Consider the following 18,362-nt stretch of genomic DNA (forward strand, 5'->3'; position numbering starts at 1 on the left):
TATGTGCAAAATTTCATCTGGATAGGGCAATAAATGCGAACTGTACTTTGTTTACAAAAATACATGGACAGACGGACAGATGGACGGACGGACAGACAGACGGACGACCGGACGGACATGCATAAATCGACTCAGAATATGATTCTATGCAGATCATCAAAAGGAACTATGGGTCTATCTCGTTTCCTTTTGCCTGTTACAAACAAATGCACAAAGACATAATATCCTGACCACCTTGTGGTGTAGGGCATAAAAAGGAAATAATATGTTTATCATTTGAAATATACTTTCATATTCATGCATAAAAAATATTTTAAAATAAAATACGCCACACTGTGTTATGGGAAATTCAGTATCCAGTCCAATAAAACATAAAACAAGTAAACCAGTGTTAAGTTCGGCAGCGCCTAATTTTTAATAACTTACACCACCTTGAGGTGAAAACATTTGTAAAAAAATAATCGGCACTCAATATTCAACCTAATATACCGGGAAAAAGGGCTGGTATCTATTGCGATCACAAATAATAGCTAAAAACGCCGAAAACTCAAACTACACCATTTTCAGCTGTTTAGATTTGCGAAGAATTAGCTGTGGGGGGTATTACAACTTTGATTGGGTCAAAAATTACGTAACAACTCGAAATATTGGTCCTGCATGGTCCTCCATGGGGTTTAAAATAGACGAAACCCTAACAATTGTCTTGATTTTACAGTCGTCCTACAGTTCTCAACTAAGGAACATGGAATTTTTTATGAGGTTAGAGCTTAGAACAGCGTTAAAGCCTGGAATTTGGGATGGTCATCTAATAATAATAAATTATGTAGTATTTATGGGTTGTTACATATATAAAATTTAAATTTGACAAATATCGGAAGGTGTCGTTATATCGGGAAAAGTGGTATGGATAATGCAAATGTTCGAACTGGACCTGCCTACTGAAAGAATACACATGTGTGTAAAACTGTAGCCTTCTAATTTTGCTGAGAAGAATACATATGCTTACATATGTCTTACATGAGGTTTTGAGGAGTTACAAACTGAATGACAAAATTAATGTAACCTCCAAGTTATGGTGGATTGTAAAAACTAAAAGTTCGGTGCATTTAAAGAGTTTTTTGTGCTCTGGCACTATAATTTGTTGTCAACGACTTGAATGTTTGAATGGGCGGGGAGCCTTGTACAATGTGACGGATAAGTTATGGAAGTATGACATGAGTTGTTAAGTATACGCCACAGTGCGCTATCAAATATATTTGAAATTGATTGTAATTCCAAATGGCTTGATATACATTTGTGGCCTCTGTATGATGGTGACGTCGAGCATATCAAGTATATAAGACATACTTAACTTTTCAGTATTTGTAGTATACACCACTATGGGATGAAAGTTGTTTTGGAAGGAAGAAAAAAATGCGACCATGCGACCAGTAGGTAATACACCGAAATATAAATTGAATCTCAAAAGTATTTAAAACATTAATTCACGTAATTCCGAAATATACCTTTCGTTTTGAAAACAGCCACAATTTTTTTTAAAAAAAAGTCTTATTATAACTAATAAGAATTTTTGATGTAAAACAAATTAATCCCCTAGCATTCAATTTTTCCATACAAATACTGGGCAAATAGACATTTCTGATAAAAGGACAGCAACGGGAGAACCTTCGTCAAGTGGATTAAATTATTGGCGGTAAATTACCATTCAAATTATGTTAACCACTTGCATCCTTTTTAGTCTTTTTGCACATAATTATACCTCCAACACGTACGGACAATCCCTTCCATTTTATATATATTTTTTTCCCTTTGCTTTGCATAAACGATTGCATTAATTAACAGATCATGCCCGTTTAGATATGTTTCAATTCTTAGCGGCTAATTACATATTTTCAATTGCCTTTTTATAAAAATTCCATAGAATCTGACATGTCTTTTATCATTACTACTTATGCTGATAAAATCACATGTGGGTAAGCTAATTTTGAAGGGGCACATTGGACTGAAACAAAAGTGCCACATTCGCACTTTGGTCATGACTCTTTAGCTGCGCACAAAAAAGCAACACCAGCACTATATTAATTAGAATCTGCATCATCTTTATCGCATTTTAATTATAAAATACAACAGAAAACCAAGCAACCCATTCATTTGCAAATGCCATAGTCACCGACATCGACAGCAGACGAGAATCCAACGCGGACAGCATCAACCTCAAAACATTCTATGAGACAGGCGATGCCGATAACAGCCCCGAGGCTTTCGCATGTCGGACATCCGAGGCCTAGCGTTACATTTGCATTTATATGAGTTAATTAAAATAACGCACAAATGTAGAAAACTGGTGAAATGGCAAAACGGTGTTTGCGCGCAATTAAAGTTAAAATTCAACACGACTTAATATGCAGACTGTATTACAGAAGTAAGTAAATTATTTGTCATTCGCCGCTGTGCGCAGCTCACATTCCCCACACCACATTTAGTTTTCACACATACGTGTCGAACACACGGACACACACACACAAAGAGAGAGACACAATTACTACATTTACTTCTATCTCTCTGGTAATTGAGAGCATTGCAGACAAGCCAAGTTGCCGTCAAAGGATTGCGTATTTTTATGTACGAATTAAAGGCTTAATATCCGTGCTCCAGCCTTGCCCATTGCGATGACGCCACAACTTTAGCTAATGGAGCGTGGAATGTGCATACACTGGCACACACACACACACACAGTCAATTCAATGTTTAACGATATGTGTGGAAGCAAACGAGAGAATTGCCAACTGAGAACTGAAAGAGTTGAGCATTTAAAAGTTTTCAACTTAATTGGATGCTTGGGGTAAACACAACGCACGGAGAACGGAAATATAAATCAGTTGTTTTCAATTTCACTTCTTCGCATTCCTTCGCCGTGCATGGCGAAGAGGTTTGTACGCACACATTTGTGCGGATAATTTATATTAATGCAAACGGACCTATATGACTACCCGTCCTTATTTCCGCTATTTCCAGAGCACTTACAATGAGTTTGGAATTTTATGCCCACATGCATATGTGTGCACATTGTATTCACACGAATCCGTTGCAGAAGTATGTGGTGCACAATTTATATAAATCTATCAAATAGGAGTTATTTATATATTTGTGGGAGAAAAGTACCTAATGGTCATATATTCCTTTGCATACATTCCAAAATATTCCAAAACTATGAGTTTCCCAGCAACTGCAATTTGGTCCCGAGCAGCCCAAAAATGCACTCCATTACAATGGTACTTGGTACCAGTGTCAGATATACAGGGTGAGATGAAAAAACTGAAACCAACTTCAGACTGCTGTCATTTCTAATCCACTTGTCCGGCAGCTGTTAAAATTATTCCAGTGACAGCTCATTATATTTTTTACAAGCTTACAAAAGCATTTTGGCAGACGAAAGAAAACGGCAACATCAGCAGATATGGTTCGAAAAGTAAAGAAGCGACTTGATTGAAACCCGCGCCGCAGTGGCCGAAAATGGCTCCTGAACTGAACATATCGCAATATTACACTCGCCAAATATTGAAAAATGGGGGCGGGGTAAAGCCACTGATATTCCAAAAATGCAAGAACTTACACAACAACAGAAATAAATTAGACTCAAAAGAGATAAAAAGTTGCATCGCTTGGCCGAAAGTGGTGAACTGCCAAATTTGGTTTTCTGCGATGAGAAAACATTCGTTGTCCAGCAGTTTGTAAACAAACAAAATGATCATGTTTACTTGCCAAAGAGGTTAGCTGAAAATGTGCACCATCGGTTGGCCACCTGAACTCAAGGGCCGGCCATGGTAATGGCCAAAGTGTCGATCACCTCAAGTAAGCGCCTCGCCGGGAATGGATCAAAATACCGCAGAGCAACATTCGGGCAGCGTGGCCGTTTGAAGTTCATAATTTGATTTGATAATTTTTTCTCAAATTTGATGCTATTTCCGACAATTTTTGCTTTCATTCAACAAAATTTAAAAAAAAAAAACAGTAAAGAAAGTCTTAAAGTCGGGCGGGGCCGACTTTGAGATACCCTACACCACTTTACTAATTTAGTAGAGCTCCGCATAACAATTAAAAGTTTTTATGGGAGAATTTAATCATACACGCAATGATTATCAAGGGACTAAATATGCCGAAGCATTTGTATCTTTTAAATTCGGACTTGTATTGCCCATTTGGTGCTCAATTAATTTGAAATCGGATAAATATACATATATGGGATCGGAACCGATCTCGATAAAATTTAGCTAATATATTTCTGAGCTGTATTTGATATATTTCCCTGAATGTCGTTGTTACGGAGTGTATATTACGGCTGTGGGTAACAATTATAACAAATCGCATGAACAGTATATATGAGAGCTATAGCTATATCTGAACCGATCTTCACCAAATATGACATACCAGCTTCTAGACTCAATTCGGTCATAAGTGCCAAATTCCATCCCATTTGGACAAATATTAGACGTTTGGTGTACAACAAAAACTAAATCGGACGAAGTTATGTATGGGAGCTATATGCAAATCTGAGCTGATCTCGATAAAATTTAGCAAACGTATTTCAGAGCTGTATTTGATAGATTTCCCCAAATATTGTTGTTACAGAATGCCTATTACGGCTGCGATGGACAAAAATAACAAATCGGATGAACAATATATATAAGAGCTATAGCTATATCTGAACCGATTTCGATCACATTTGGCATACTTATTTTCAGGCCTAATTTGGTTGTATGTGCAAAATGCCATACTATTCGGGCTGATATTACACGTTTGGTACACAATAGAAGGCAAATCGAACGAATACATATATGGGAGCTATATCTAAATTTTTACCGATTATCTCCAATTTCAATAGGGTTCGTCCTTGGGCCAAACAAATGATTTGTGCAAAATTTCATCTGGATAGGGCAATAAATGCGAACTGTACTTTGTTTACAAAAATTCATGGACAGACGGACGGACGGACATGCATAAATCGACTCAGAATGTGATTCTATGCAGATCATCAAAAGGAACTATGGGTCTATCTCGTTTCCTTTTTCCTGTTACAAACAAATGCACAAAGACATAATACTCTGACCACCTTGTTGTGTAGGGTATAAAAAGTGTAAAAGTTAAGGCGTTTCATTTTGTTGTTTTTATTTATTTGGTCGAATGTGCCTATATCCATCCCATTCGGGCTAATATTATTCAAATTTGACAGACTTGCATCTGGCAACGCCATAACTTTTGACAGAGATGTCACATCGCTTAATTACATACCGCGTTTGAAGCGTCAGTCCAAGCAGATTTTTACCATGAACCAATACACGCCACGCGAGCGCTCTGAAACAGTTGAAATTTACATTCAACAGAAGAAGTCAATTGTGAAAACTCAACGTGCTTTTAAAACATTAAAAAATGTGAGAAGTGCGCCTTCTTAGAACACCATTAATTGTTTGTAAGTTTCTTTCTAATCCGAAGAGGCCATATAAAAGTCGACATCTCAAAAACGCCGTTCTCAGCAGTTGGGCATGGCTCGATCCACTTTACAACGGATTATTCGCATTGATTTGCATTTGTTCCCGTACAAAATTCAATTGACGCAAAGAATGTTGCCTGCGGACAAGCCTCGTCGATTGGAATGGGCCCAAAGGGCCCAAAGGTCCGTCGAATATGAGCAACCCTGTACATCTGTCAAATTTGAATACTATTAGCCCGAATGGGATGGACATAGGCACATTCGACCAAATTTAGCCTGTAAGCAAATGCTACAAATTTGAAAGCGTTCTCAAAGTTGGGACATACAAATGCCTCCGTGAAATGATTTCAAATTATACGGGCTTCTGCACATATATTCTCAATATAAACGTTTATTATTTATGGGTAGTTGACCGCCCGACTTTTTACCTTTCTTTACTGATTTTTTATTTCAAACTTAGAATTTTTAATTGGGTCCGATATTGCCCATCTTTGAATTAGAATCTTAATTTTGCATCTTGACCAAATGTATACTTCTTTCTAGAAATATCACCCCCACACCATGGGGCATATTGGCATAAAGAATAAAATAAGTATTTAAATACAAATATTATTTATTTTTTTAGTGAACTATGTTTGGACAAACAATAACTGCCTACATCTAATGTTTGAGCAACGGTATGTGTATATACCGAATTATTATTCTGACATCGAAATGAATGATCTCTTCAATTCATAACCTCAGTAGCATTATTGATTTTTTAACAGTAGCCCTAACCAAAAATTTGGAACAGTTTTGTCAGAAATTGTGGATGCCTAACTATTACACTTAATAATCCAGTTGTTCGGTTATCCATATAGTACCTTTAGTTTGGGGTTACCATAACATGGACTGTTTAAAATGTTTCCATGTCTTTTTTCTACTTTCTTAAGGATTAGAATCTATATTATGTAGATTAAAATCTACATATTTTTTCGTGTTTTTATGGCGATTGTTATTGTATGTATGTTACACCTTTGGTAAAGATCGGTATTTCTTATAATGAAATGCAAACCTGTAAGTCAACTCTCTGAGAAAAAAAATATTTAGATTTTAAAACATGTGAAAAAAGTGAAATTTGCTATCGTCTTCTAACTTCTAACAATTCCTTTGGCTTATTTTTTGCAAAAAAAAAAAAATAAAATTTAAAGAAAATTATATATTTTCTTGCAACCGGTAGTAATTTCCACTGTATGTTTAAATGAAAATATCAGTCTGAGGAATTTCGTATTTACCAAAAATAACGCTTGTTTTTAGACACTGTACATGATTCCCTCACACTGTTAATTTCGAACTGCATTCACCAGCGTTGGAAAAGGAGAACGAACTGCATTCAGCCCACGAATGCATTCGTATGAAGGTGTATGTACATACGTTTATATGCGAATAATTACGATGGAATCGAGTAGACATAATGAGCCTTTTTGTGTTCGCTTTTATTCTTTACTTTTATTATTCACATGCAGACATCTGTTCCTCCGGATGTTTATATTTACGTTGTTTTTATTCTCTTGATGTATGTGTGTGTGTGTGTGTGTGTGTGTAGGTAAACATGGGGCGTGTGTGTGAGTCTGTGTGGACAACCTCATGCACTCCATGTGCATGCACTTTAATGTCACTTAACGTTGGGTTTAACATCGGGTGGAACATGCACTTCATCAAATCGGCCTTTGTGTGAGAACTCTTCGCTCCCAGGCAAGTTGTAAGTATTTTCACGTTCATAAAAAAGCTGAAATAAATTTCCAGGGAACAAAGGGCAATACAACAAACGAACCTACGACATACCACTATAAAACGGAAGTCTAGTAAACTCTGAGATTATATTTTATTGTGAACTTTTGTTTATTGTTTCATTATTATTATTGTTGTTCTTATTGTTGCTGTTGTTGTTGTTGTTGTTGTTGTTGCTGCTGCTGTTATTATTATTTGTTTGGTCCCTTTGTACGAGATTTTGTTTATTGTTTGTTTATGTGCTGTTTATGCTAAAAAAGATTTTGGTTGCCATTGTTCTCGAAGTCAGGGTCTTCATGGAAAAGTTATGCCCACGACGTGAACATCCACCCAATGCTAGGCGCTAGGTAATAAAGAAATGAAACACATTAAAGTTGAATATTTAATTTGGCAGCAATTGTTAAAATATTTCCTGTCCTAGCTGGAATTTCGAAGAATTCCCACACACATACGCACACAAGTATATCGCCTAGAGACCAAAATTATTTCGTCGCATTGTTGTGGCGGTTATTGCAGTTGGTGATGGCGTACTTTCCAACACAATACTACTCACTGGCTGAAACAGTGTCAGTCGTTGGAATCGTATGTGAGTGTACAACATATGGCCATTGGTGATATTGCGACTGGTGCTGATGTTGTTGTTGCTGCTGCTGCTGCTGCTGCTACTATTGCTTTAATGCGTATATTATTGCCTCCATTGTTAGAGAACATTTTATTTGTGTTAACAACACTTTCACCACTTAATACCTAAAAATTGTTAACAATTGTTGTTATGAGACACTTTTGTGTTGTTTGCCGCTATCTGTGCCGTACCTATTACGACAAATAGTATTGTGAATATTCCTTCCGGTAAAACGACAAGAAGAAAAAGAAGAAGAGAGGTGAAAGGGAATTAGTTCAGGCTTGAGATTTCCAAGGCCTGCATTTATAGCAAATTCTACAAACAATCCTATTTTTAGGTCAAATTTGTGTGAATGTGATTTTATTTGGCCTGAATTGTATGAGATTCCGGGAAACATAGATAATTTGGGTCCTTTTTATTGAACTTCAGCAGAAGTCGGTATTAGCAAAAATTACGTTTACAAAATTAGTAGGACACATCAAACAATAGACCTTGGTTTCTGGTTTCTTTTCCAAAGTTCATGCAAAAGGCCTTTCCATGAAGGCCCTTCATATTGCGTTTGGTATTTTACCAAAAGTATGAATGTGATATTGTGCAAATATGTTCCTAGGAACTACACACACACACACACACACACATATGTGCGTAGCAAATATTATTTGAAATACACTTACAAATACGTTATTGTAAAAGTTCTATTAAATGCCCATAACGACCACACAACACACCAATGTTTTGCTACACATGTTGGCTCTTCTTTATTTCAGGTTTGACTTTCAACCGTTCTGCCTTGCTCCCAAATACATTGGGACCATTAAAACACAATATTCGGTACAAGTTTGTGTTCATGGGAGGTCATAGATGTAAACTTGCCTTCACAACAAAAGAAATGTAAATGTGTTTGTTTAGTGGTTTCATTAACAACAATAACAACAACGACTACGACAACGGGGAAACCTTTAGAGAATTTGCAATCCTCATAAGAGGCGTCCCGTTGAAGATTTGGTGCGGTGCGGCGGTTGTGACAACATTTTTAAATGCTTTTCGCTTTATCTGAGGAAACATTTTCAACTGTACCGAAGGGCGAAGGATATTAAAGAGACTTTTATTTAAAACACGCACACACAATAACAAGTCTCACAGGGTGACTGACATAATATGGGACATAGCTCAATGTGTCATGATGTTATTGAATCCAAAATTTGTGTAAAGGTCTTATGTATGGTGTAAAAAGTAGATATAAGTTGCCTTTAAGAGTAATTACTAAGAAAAATGTTAATAGGATTTTTAGTTGAATAGTATATTAAAATATTCTCATATTTTTTATGATATGTACGAATTTATGTTTGGTAATGTTCTTCCTAAATTTTCTTTAATTATAATTTATTTATTTATTTATTTTTTTTTTTTTTGAGAATTTATGAGTTATGCCTTGTTGAGGTGATTATCAAATATTTACGTTTTTTTTTGAGATGAGCTTAATTATCTGAAGTTTGCAGTGAAAGAAAAGCTAGAGAGAGCGAGAGTGTATTATCTCTCTTTCGTTTTCATGTTCACAGCAAATTTCAGATCATTAAGCTGATCTTGAAAGAAATAATTGGTCATGAAAAATTGTTTTGGAATGATGATTAGTTTTTATTTTTTTTGCCGAAGTTAGGAACAGTTATTTTTGAACTGTTAATTGGTGTATTATCCTATACAAACATTTATAACAACGTAGATTTTGTTCGATAACGCAAAGATTCAGTAAATGATAGTATTGGGATGATAGCAATGAAAGAGCAATTTTAACAGTTGAGTTAATGAGTGTTTGCAGCAGAAATTTGCTCAGCAACAATGTTCAAATGTGATCGAACGATTTTTAATGGGAAATTTTCTATAATTTCGAAAAAAAATAATGATTTTCATGTAATAAGTATTTATCTTGGCTAATCTATTGAAAGCTAGTAAAAGGTACCAATTTTGAAATTTCAAAAATATACCGCTTCAAAATAACGTAAAAGATTAGAAAACAGTTTCTTAGTAAATATCTCTTGTATGAATTTGCATACTTTCAGTCAAAATAATATTATTAACTCGTTTTCATTCATCGGGATTGTGAGGAGGTAAAAGAAGCAAAATGTAATTAACACACAATAGTAATTAGTTTTACATTTACATAAAAGTGGTGATTTAATGAGTAAACATAACCTATAGTATGCGGGGCCGACCATGTGATATCCTATAATACTATAATATATTGGGAGCCCCCTTAGGGCCAAACCCATTTTGGTGGATTTTTCAAAATAATGCCACATTGAGCGGTGAAATTGGCACTGATAGGTATAACAAGTAAGCAAAGGCTATAGTTGTGCGGGGCCGACCATGTGATACCCTACAACACTACAATATGTTAGAAGCCACCTTATGTCCAAATTCATTTTGGAAGATTTCGCTTTTGAAATGATGTCATAGAGCACTGCCCAGATTACACTTAGCTCTTTGGCAAGGGACATTTAATCAATATTTACACACTCCATCGTTAAAGTGATCCATTTTACAGCTACATATAACAATGGTTATCCAAAATTCTAGAATTCTTCCCTGTTCTTAACTCTCTTCAATTGTGTGAGCAGGAATTTTTTTTTTTGTTTTTGGTTCATTTGAACCCCTAAATATTTTGCGATCAACTCCAAAAGCAAGAGGGACCTCTGTATCACCAAATTTAAACTCATCTATATAATTTGCTTACCTACGATATTGGGCTTTATTCATCAACGAAATCAGCATAAAAAAGCCAAAAATTCGCCTTTTGTGAATTTCGGATATCGCCTGTAAGTAATGGTGGTATTTTTACACACAAAAGTAGTGGTCCATTCTACCCGCTGTCCTAAACTCTAACTTCATGCGAGATTTCCTTTGGATTCACTTGGTTAACTTTATAACGGCTGCAAAATCAGGGTCCATTTCAACCCCTAAATATATTGCGGACATGTTTGAAAACCATAGGTCTAGCCATTCTGATCCTAACCCTACCCTTTTTCGTGAGGATAATTGCAATCTGTATATATTAGCCACAACCTGTGTTGTAAAATGAAAAAAATATTACAAAATTTACAATTCAATATTATAAGTCAAATTAAAAAATTGCATGCGATAAAAAATATGAAAAAATAAAATTGTGTCACAAAATACTACAAAATCTATATTAACATCATTATAGGCATGTTTTTATGCGATTTTTTAGATTTTCTACTTTTATGTCAAGAGGGCATTCTGAATTGACAAAATTTGTCGAAATCGGTCTAGCCATTCTTGAGATATAAGCATTTTAGCTAACATTCCCTTCCTTCTATATATACATTATATATATTTCGCTATATATAACCGATATATTTACTTTTACTGATTTCGCTGGGATTAAAAATATTCGCCGTTTAATGGAAAATTTGACTTTTATTTAATACAAATGTTATGGTCGATTTCACTCATTAAATATTACCCGATGACCATCAAAATTGGAAGGCTTCTGCCCAGCCCTAAGCTCTAGACCCATGCTGACATCCGTGTCGATTGGTCTATAATTGCGACCTGTAGAGAAACTTCAAAATCAGGATTTTTTCAGTTTTTGGTCCATTTCAACCCCTAAATATAATGCAATCATCTCCAAAAGAAATAGGGTTCTATTCTGACCCTAGCCCCACCTCCATTCTAAATTTCGTGAAGATCGGGCTATAATTGCGACCTGTAGAGTGATTACAAATTAACATGGACAGACGGACGGACGGACATACATAGCTAGATCGACTCAGCTTGGCGAGATAGGAAGATACCTATATACTTTCCTATGTGGGAAACCAATATATTTATTACATAATTTTTGGCCCAATCAAACTTATAATACCCCCAACACATAGTGTTGTAGGGTATAAAAACCAGTAAAGAAAGACTAAAAATCGGGCAAGGCGACTTTATGACACCCTACACCGCTTGTATATTTAGTAGAGCTACCCTACATAGATAACAAATAAAAATATAAAAAATCGGATGAACAATATATATGGGAGCTATAGCTATATCTGAACCGATTTTCACCAAATTTGAGATACCTATTTCTATACTCAATTTGGTGATAACTGCTTTAATATTACACTTTTGGTAAACAATAAAAGCAAATCGGACGAAAATGTATATGAGAGATACATATATCCAAATTTGAACCGATCTCGATAAAATTTAGAAATTTTGTATTTCTGTTCCGTATTTGATAGATTTCCCCAAATATCGTTGTTACAGAGTGTATATTACAGCTGCGGAGGACAAACATATCAAATCGGATGAACAATATATATGGAAGCTATAGCTATATCTGAACCGATTTCGATCAAACTTGAAATACCTCTTTTCTTTTGGTCGATATGCAAAATTCCATATTATTTGGGCTGATATTACACTTATGAAGATATATATGGGAGTTAAATTTTGACCGATTATCTTATTATTTTAATAGGATTCGTCAAAAAAGGGTCAAACAAATGACTTGTGCAAAATTTAATCTGGATCGGGCAATAAATGCGATCTGTTCTTTGTTTACAAAAATACATGGACAGATATATAGAAATAGACTCATATTGTGATTGTATGCAGATCATCAAATGGTACTATGAGTCTATCTTTTCTTTCCTTTCTTTCCTTTCTATCATTTCCTTTTGCCTTTTACAAACAAATGCACAAAGTAGAAAGGGTATAACAATCACACAAAAATTGTTTTCCTTCTAACTTAACCTTCAAAAACAAATAGGCCGCATTTTGACCTTAACACTATCCTCATCGTGAGGATCCAACGATAATTATGACCTTAATATAGTACCCCTAATAAATAGTGTAGTATAACTTAATACTGTACGAAAAATTAAAAAATCTCGTGCGAAAAATAGTGAAAAAATCACAAAAATATTCACATTTTTATGGGCTTTTTTTGGCTTTCCTGCCACTTTGAATGTCTTCAGAATTGGTGAGATTTGTCGAAATCGGCTAAGCCATCCTCGAGTTATAAGCGGTATTTCTAATATCACCTTCATTGATGTATATCGATTGTATATATTTTGCTTTAAATCCGATATCTCGTAAATCAGTATCAATGTTGCGGTCAGAAGTGCACTATTTGTGTATTTACGATTTCGCCTGAATTAAAAATATTCGCAGATTAATGGAAATTATTGTATTTTTACCATCAAAGTTGTGGTCTATTTCAGCCGTTAAATACGATGACTATACAAATTCGTAGACTTCTGCCCAACCTTAAACTCTGTTTTTGATCTATTTGAATAGGTTTCTTTTTTGACTTTACACCTAACTTCATATCAAGTTTAATGTGACAGCCGGATTGTGTTCAATCCTGTGTCCAATATTTCGAGGTGTTATAAACGGGAGTTACAAACCGAATGACAAAGTTAATATACCCTATAGAATGAATGGTGGAGGGTATAATAAACTTACAATAATTTATCCTTTTCCCACAAATGCCACATTTTACTGCACAATGAAATCGTCAACTGACCCGTATCAGCATGCCCAAGAAACTATAGTATTATTTTCAAAAACTCATGAGTACTTATATGTAAATTGTTAGTGACGAATGTCAATAAATAAGTCTTTATTTAATCGACATTTAGTATCGACATTTTCGGGGGTGCACCTCGAATTCGCAATCTCTATTTGTTATTAATTTACTTGCAACGAGTTGTATCCATTTAAAAAGAACAATATATTTTTTTTATTCTTTAAAAAAATAAAAAAAATAATAATAATAACATATTAACTTCATGTAACTGTTCGGAAGCTCCATATATGCGAATAGTGCTGTGAACAAACCCTGTGAGCAGGCAACAGAAACTTTTGATGAATGCGTAAAAACAATAACACGTTACTTGTCATATACAGGCAGTCTTACCCTGTCAACAATCTTCTTCTTCTCTCCTTCCTTCGTTCTTCACTTCCTTACTTACTTCCGTTTACTTGTGTTTACACTTTGCACATGTGACGGCAGCTGTGTAGGTGGTCGTATTTATTTATGACATTTATGTAATTTTTCTTTAGTTGTTGGTCTTGTTGTTATTGTAGCTCTGATTGCAATTAATAATGAAATAAATACGTGGAAACGGCAGAAACCTGTTACCAAAAGTAATTATTTGCCGGTTCCGTAGGTTGTATTCATTAAATAAATTATACACACATACACAGCCATACGTGCGCATACAGCCATACGTACATTCAAAACACATACATACCTGATCCATTGTTATGTAATAAATGTTGACTTCATAAATGGTTGTTGACAAGTGAGCAGCGATAAATTCTGTGATGAAATCACGACTATCACTTTGTTATTATATGTGTATATTGTTCATATTATTGTCAGCACGCGTTTAAATGAGATGAGTTCAAATGTTGAAACAAAGTGAGGAAAACTATTAAATATGAATGCATATATATTAGGACTTCCAAGCATAGTTTAATTTACATAAGTTTCTGTGGAAGTCGTAAAACATACGATCTCTTCTTCAATATTTTAACCAATGATTTACAATTCAAAAACATTTTGGCGTCTTTTTAAATATGCTTATTATAAAATGTTTCCAAATTTTTTAAAAATATGGTATGCAATGTTGTTTTTTAATTAATAATTAAAACACAAGAAGACAATTGTATCGGCCTTTAGAACGTTTACATTGCAAAGTAACATAAATCAAACCTCCCTCTTCCACAATTTAAAAAATTTTGTGGAACTTTTATATAGTCTTTGGTAAGACAACTCATAACAAAATAGGACTATTTCTGTCAAAAATGTAAACTCTTCAGCGAGTCCCCAATGAGGATTTTTCAACATCGTTTTTCCATTTTTATACCCTCCACCATAGTATTGAATGTCCTTCCGTTTGTACACCACCTCGAAATATGTATTTTACACCCCATAAAGTATATATTATTGATCAGAATAAAATTCTGTGTCGGTTTGCAATGTCGGTCCGTCTGTGGAAATCACTCTAGCTTCCGCACGAATTGAAGTATATTGATACAATTTTACCCAAATGTATGTTATGTCTGCAGGACTTTTGGGATAGCCCCATATAACGGTACCTCCCGATATTTGGTATTTTGATTATTTTAGCGACATTATTCATCGGAATTGTTTCAAATTTGGCATTTGAAATTTGAAATGAACACTACAGCCTATGACTGAAAATTGTCTGTGCAGGTCTTCGTATAGCCCCATATAACGGTACCCCCCGATATTCAGTATTTTGATGATTTTGGCGATATTATTCACCGGAATTGTTTCAAACTTGGTAATTGAAAACTGTCTGTACAGGTCAACGTCTTCGTATAGCTCCCTACAATGGTACCTCCAAATATTCGGTAATTTGATAATTTTAGCGGTATTTAAAGTTCGGCCCGCCCGTTTTTTTTTTCTTGGAAGATCACTTTGTACTGGTACTTTGGTGTATTGTTGTTTGCGTGTTAAGAATGACAGGTTTTGCAAATTCCAATCACTCACTCAAAATTTGAATATTTCAACTAAGACGTTTTGTATTGGCTTTGATGAATTAGCCCATCAATCAGTCAATCCTCATTGAATTCTTTTTATGTATTAACGCAATTAATTTTTTGTTGTGGTGTTAGAAATTAATTATTTAATAAACTTTTTTAGTAATTATATATGCTAGCAATATGAAAGCATATTAGGTTATTTAATATCAATGAGGTTAGTCATATAAAAACGTTGTTCCAAACCTGAAAATATTGAATATTTTTGGCAGATTAGATAATGACTAGGCACTAATAAATAAAATTTCAAAAATATTGACTAGGACTTTCAAAATGCCAATAATTGATGGATACAATCGCCCAATATCAAATTTAGTATTATTTGCAAATCCATCCCCGTATCTCAATTCCATATACCAACAGAGACCCCCATACCAAATTTAGTACCATTTAGTAATTTTCGTACAATTTCAACAACAGACACCAACAATGACATCTATATTAAATTTCAGGATTACAGATCTATTTCTTCATCCAATACTAAATTTTTCAATTATTGTACACATTTCCGCAACCCCCACCAGATCTGACACCAGATACCAACAGCTATATCTCTTCACCCAATACCAAATATAGTGCAATTTATTATTTTGGGGCTTCGTTGCAACTGATGTGATGTCTTCAAATCCGAAGGTTCCATACCAAGACCACTAAATATTACACTGCTACTTCGGTTATGAATTATGAAATACGATTATATGGGGTATTTAACTTAACGTGGGTCGAAATAGCTCATTTTCACTACCAATTATCCTAGATATGATACAAATTCCCTTCTCCCATAATACGGTTGTGAGAACGAGCCCATATCACAAAGACATAGAAGTATAAAGGCAAGACAAGTCAGAGTCAAAAAATTGTCACCAGGAGGATTTATCTCTGTTATTACGATATCATAACAACATAACGAACAATGTTAAGTTGTTTTAACAGAAAATGTAGTTTTCAATTATTTGAAAACATCAATGGAATACAATTTTGATCCCAAATTTTGGGCATTACATTTTTCTTCTATTAACAGCACCTCTACATATTTTTCACATTAACTATCTTTCCTCCTTTACATTGCATATTTTAAGCCAGGGCTGCAAATTAGGTTCTGTTCAGTGTTATTTGTAAATATATTCATATCCAGTGCAAAGACCTAAAACGGTAAGGACAAGCCCAAATGCATTATGGAAAAATGGTTAATGTGTAATATATGTAGGAGCGCTGCTCACAACAGTGACATGTTAGCATAAAAATCATATTTACAGAGAAATTTTACGAATAACATTTTCTGTAAGCCAAAAATTTGGACTCAAAATTGCATTCCATAGACCCATTGTGCGCTCGAAATGAAACGAGGAACCTCATTTTGTAACCATTCTTGGGTGGCGCGTGCTGTGTGCGATGGTGCTGAGCCCTGTTGGAATGTCCAAGGTCTGCGGTCAAAATGTTTGCGTGCCCAAGGCTTTAATACAAACCCCAGAATATTTTCGCGATATTCGGCATTTATTCTGATACCACGGCCGATTAATACGAGCGGAGAGCGACCATCGGCTATTATGGCGGCCCACATCATCACCATGGCCGGCGCTTCAGTTCTGGTGGCCAACCGAAGCTGCACATTTTTAGCTGACCTCTTTGTTTGTTTACAAACTGCTGGACAACGAATGTTTTCTCATCGGAGAAAACCAAATTCGGCAGTTCACCAGTTTCGGCCAATCGAAGCAACTCTTTAGCTCTTTTGAGTCTATTTTCTTTCTGTTGCGGTGTAAGTTCTTGCACTTGTTGGAATTTCAATGGCTTTACCACGATCTTATTATTCAATATTTGCTGAATGAAATATTGCGATATGTTCAGCTCACGAGCCATTTTTCGGCCACTGCGACGCGGGTTTCGATCAAGTCGCTTCTTTAATTTTCGAATCATTTCTGCTGATGTTGCTGTTTTCTTCCGCCCACTTCCTTGATGTCGGGCTACGCTACCAGTATCACGATAACGATCGATGGTACGAGACATATACGATTTATTCTCATTTAAATGCTGGAGTGCTCTAACGATAGCCACTTGTGGTTTTCCAGCCAAATATAAAGAAATCACACAATCACGCTTGAATTCCATCACGAATAACTTTTTTTCTGGAAATTTTTCACCAAAATTCTTTAGAACGCTTGTAAACAATATAATGCGCTCTCACTGGAATAATTTTAACAGCTGTCGGACGAGCGTTTTAGAAATGACAGCAGTTTGAAGTTGGTTGCAGTTTTTTTTTATCTTACCCTGTATGTTTATAAAAAGTAATTTGAACGAAAGTTTAGTACTGCCACAAAAACGAAAGCAGCATATTTTTCTTCCTTTCAGACACGAAGGTGTCCCTGAACGAATGTGTCCCTCGTCTTTTGGAAAAAAAATATTCCTAACAAATTATTACGATGATTGAACCACATAACCATATATATGTACGTATGAAGGCATATATATACGTACGTTCGGTTTATATGGATGTAGGAATAAACCATAAACGTGTCGTCTAAAAGCATTTGTGAGGTGTCATAAATATAATTAATGGATTACGTGTTCTATTTTGTAATTGATATGAAAGAATTTCTCTTAATTTTGCAAAGATTTGTTAATTGAAACCTTTATCGGAACTATTTGATTTACAAGCCAACAATTTGGACCAAAACCAATACATATAAGCAAACATATATGTGTGTCAGTAAAATTTTTGGATATTTTAAAGCATTTTATTCCAAAATATTTTCTAGCATTAATAAAGGTTTAGAAGTTATTTTAACGTCACCTAAAATCTGAATTCCCATTAAACTATCCTTTTTAATTGGCTCATTGATTTAATGCCTTTAGCAAGTTTTTTTTTTCTATGTTTCCCATTTATCATACGAAATATTG

General features: G+C 34.9%; 1 protein-coding gene across 2 annotated transcripts in view; it reads right to left on the reverse strand.

The window, feature by feature from the left end:
• The window catches only part of LOC131801555 (zwei Ig domain protein zig-8-like), a 356,956-nt gene that overhangs the window by 135,835 nt on the left and 202,759 nt on the right, over positions 1–18,362 (reverse strand). The gene's annotated exons all lie outside the window — the stretch shown is intronic.

The sequence above is a fragment of the Musca domestica genome, unplaced genomic scaffold, assembly GCF_030504385.1.
Source record: "Musca domestica strain aabys unplaced genomic scaffold, Musca_domestica.polishedcontigs.V.1.1 17, whole genome shotgun sequence".
In the NCBI taxonomy this organism is placed as follows: domain Eukaryota; kingdom Metazoa; phylum Arthropoda; class Insecta; order Diptera; family Muscidae; genus Musca; species Musca domestica.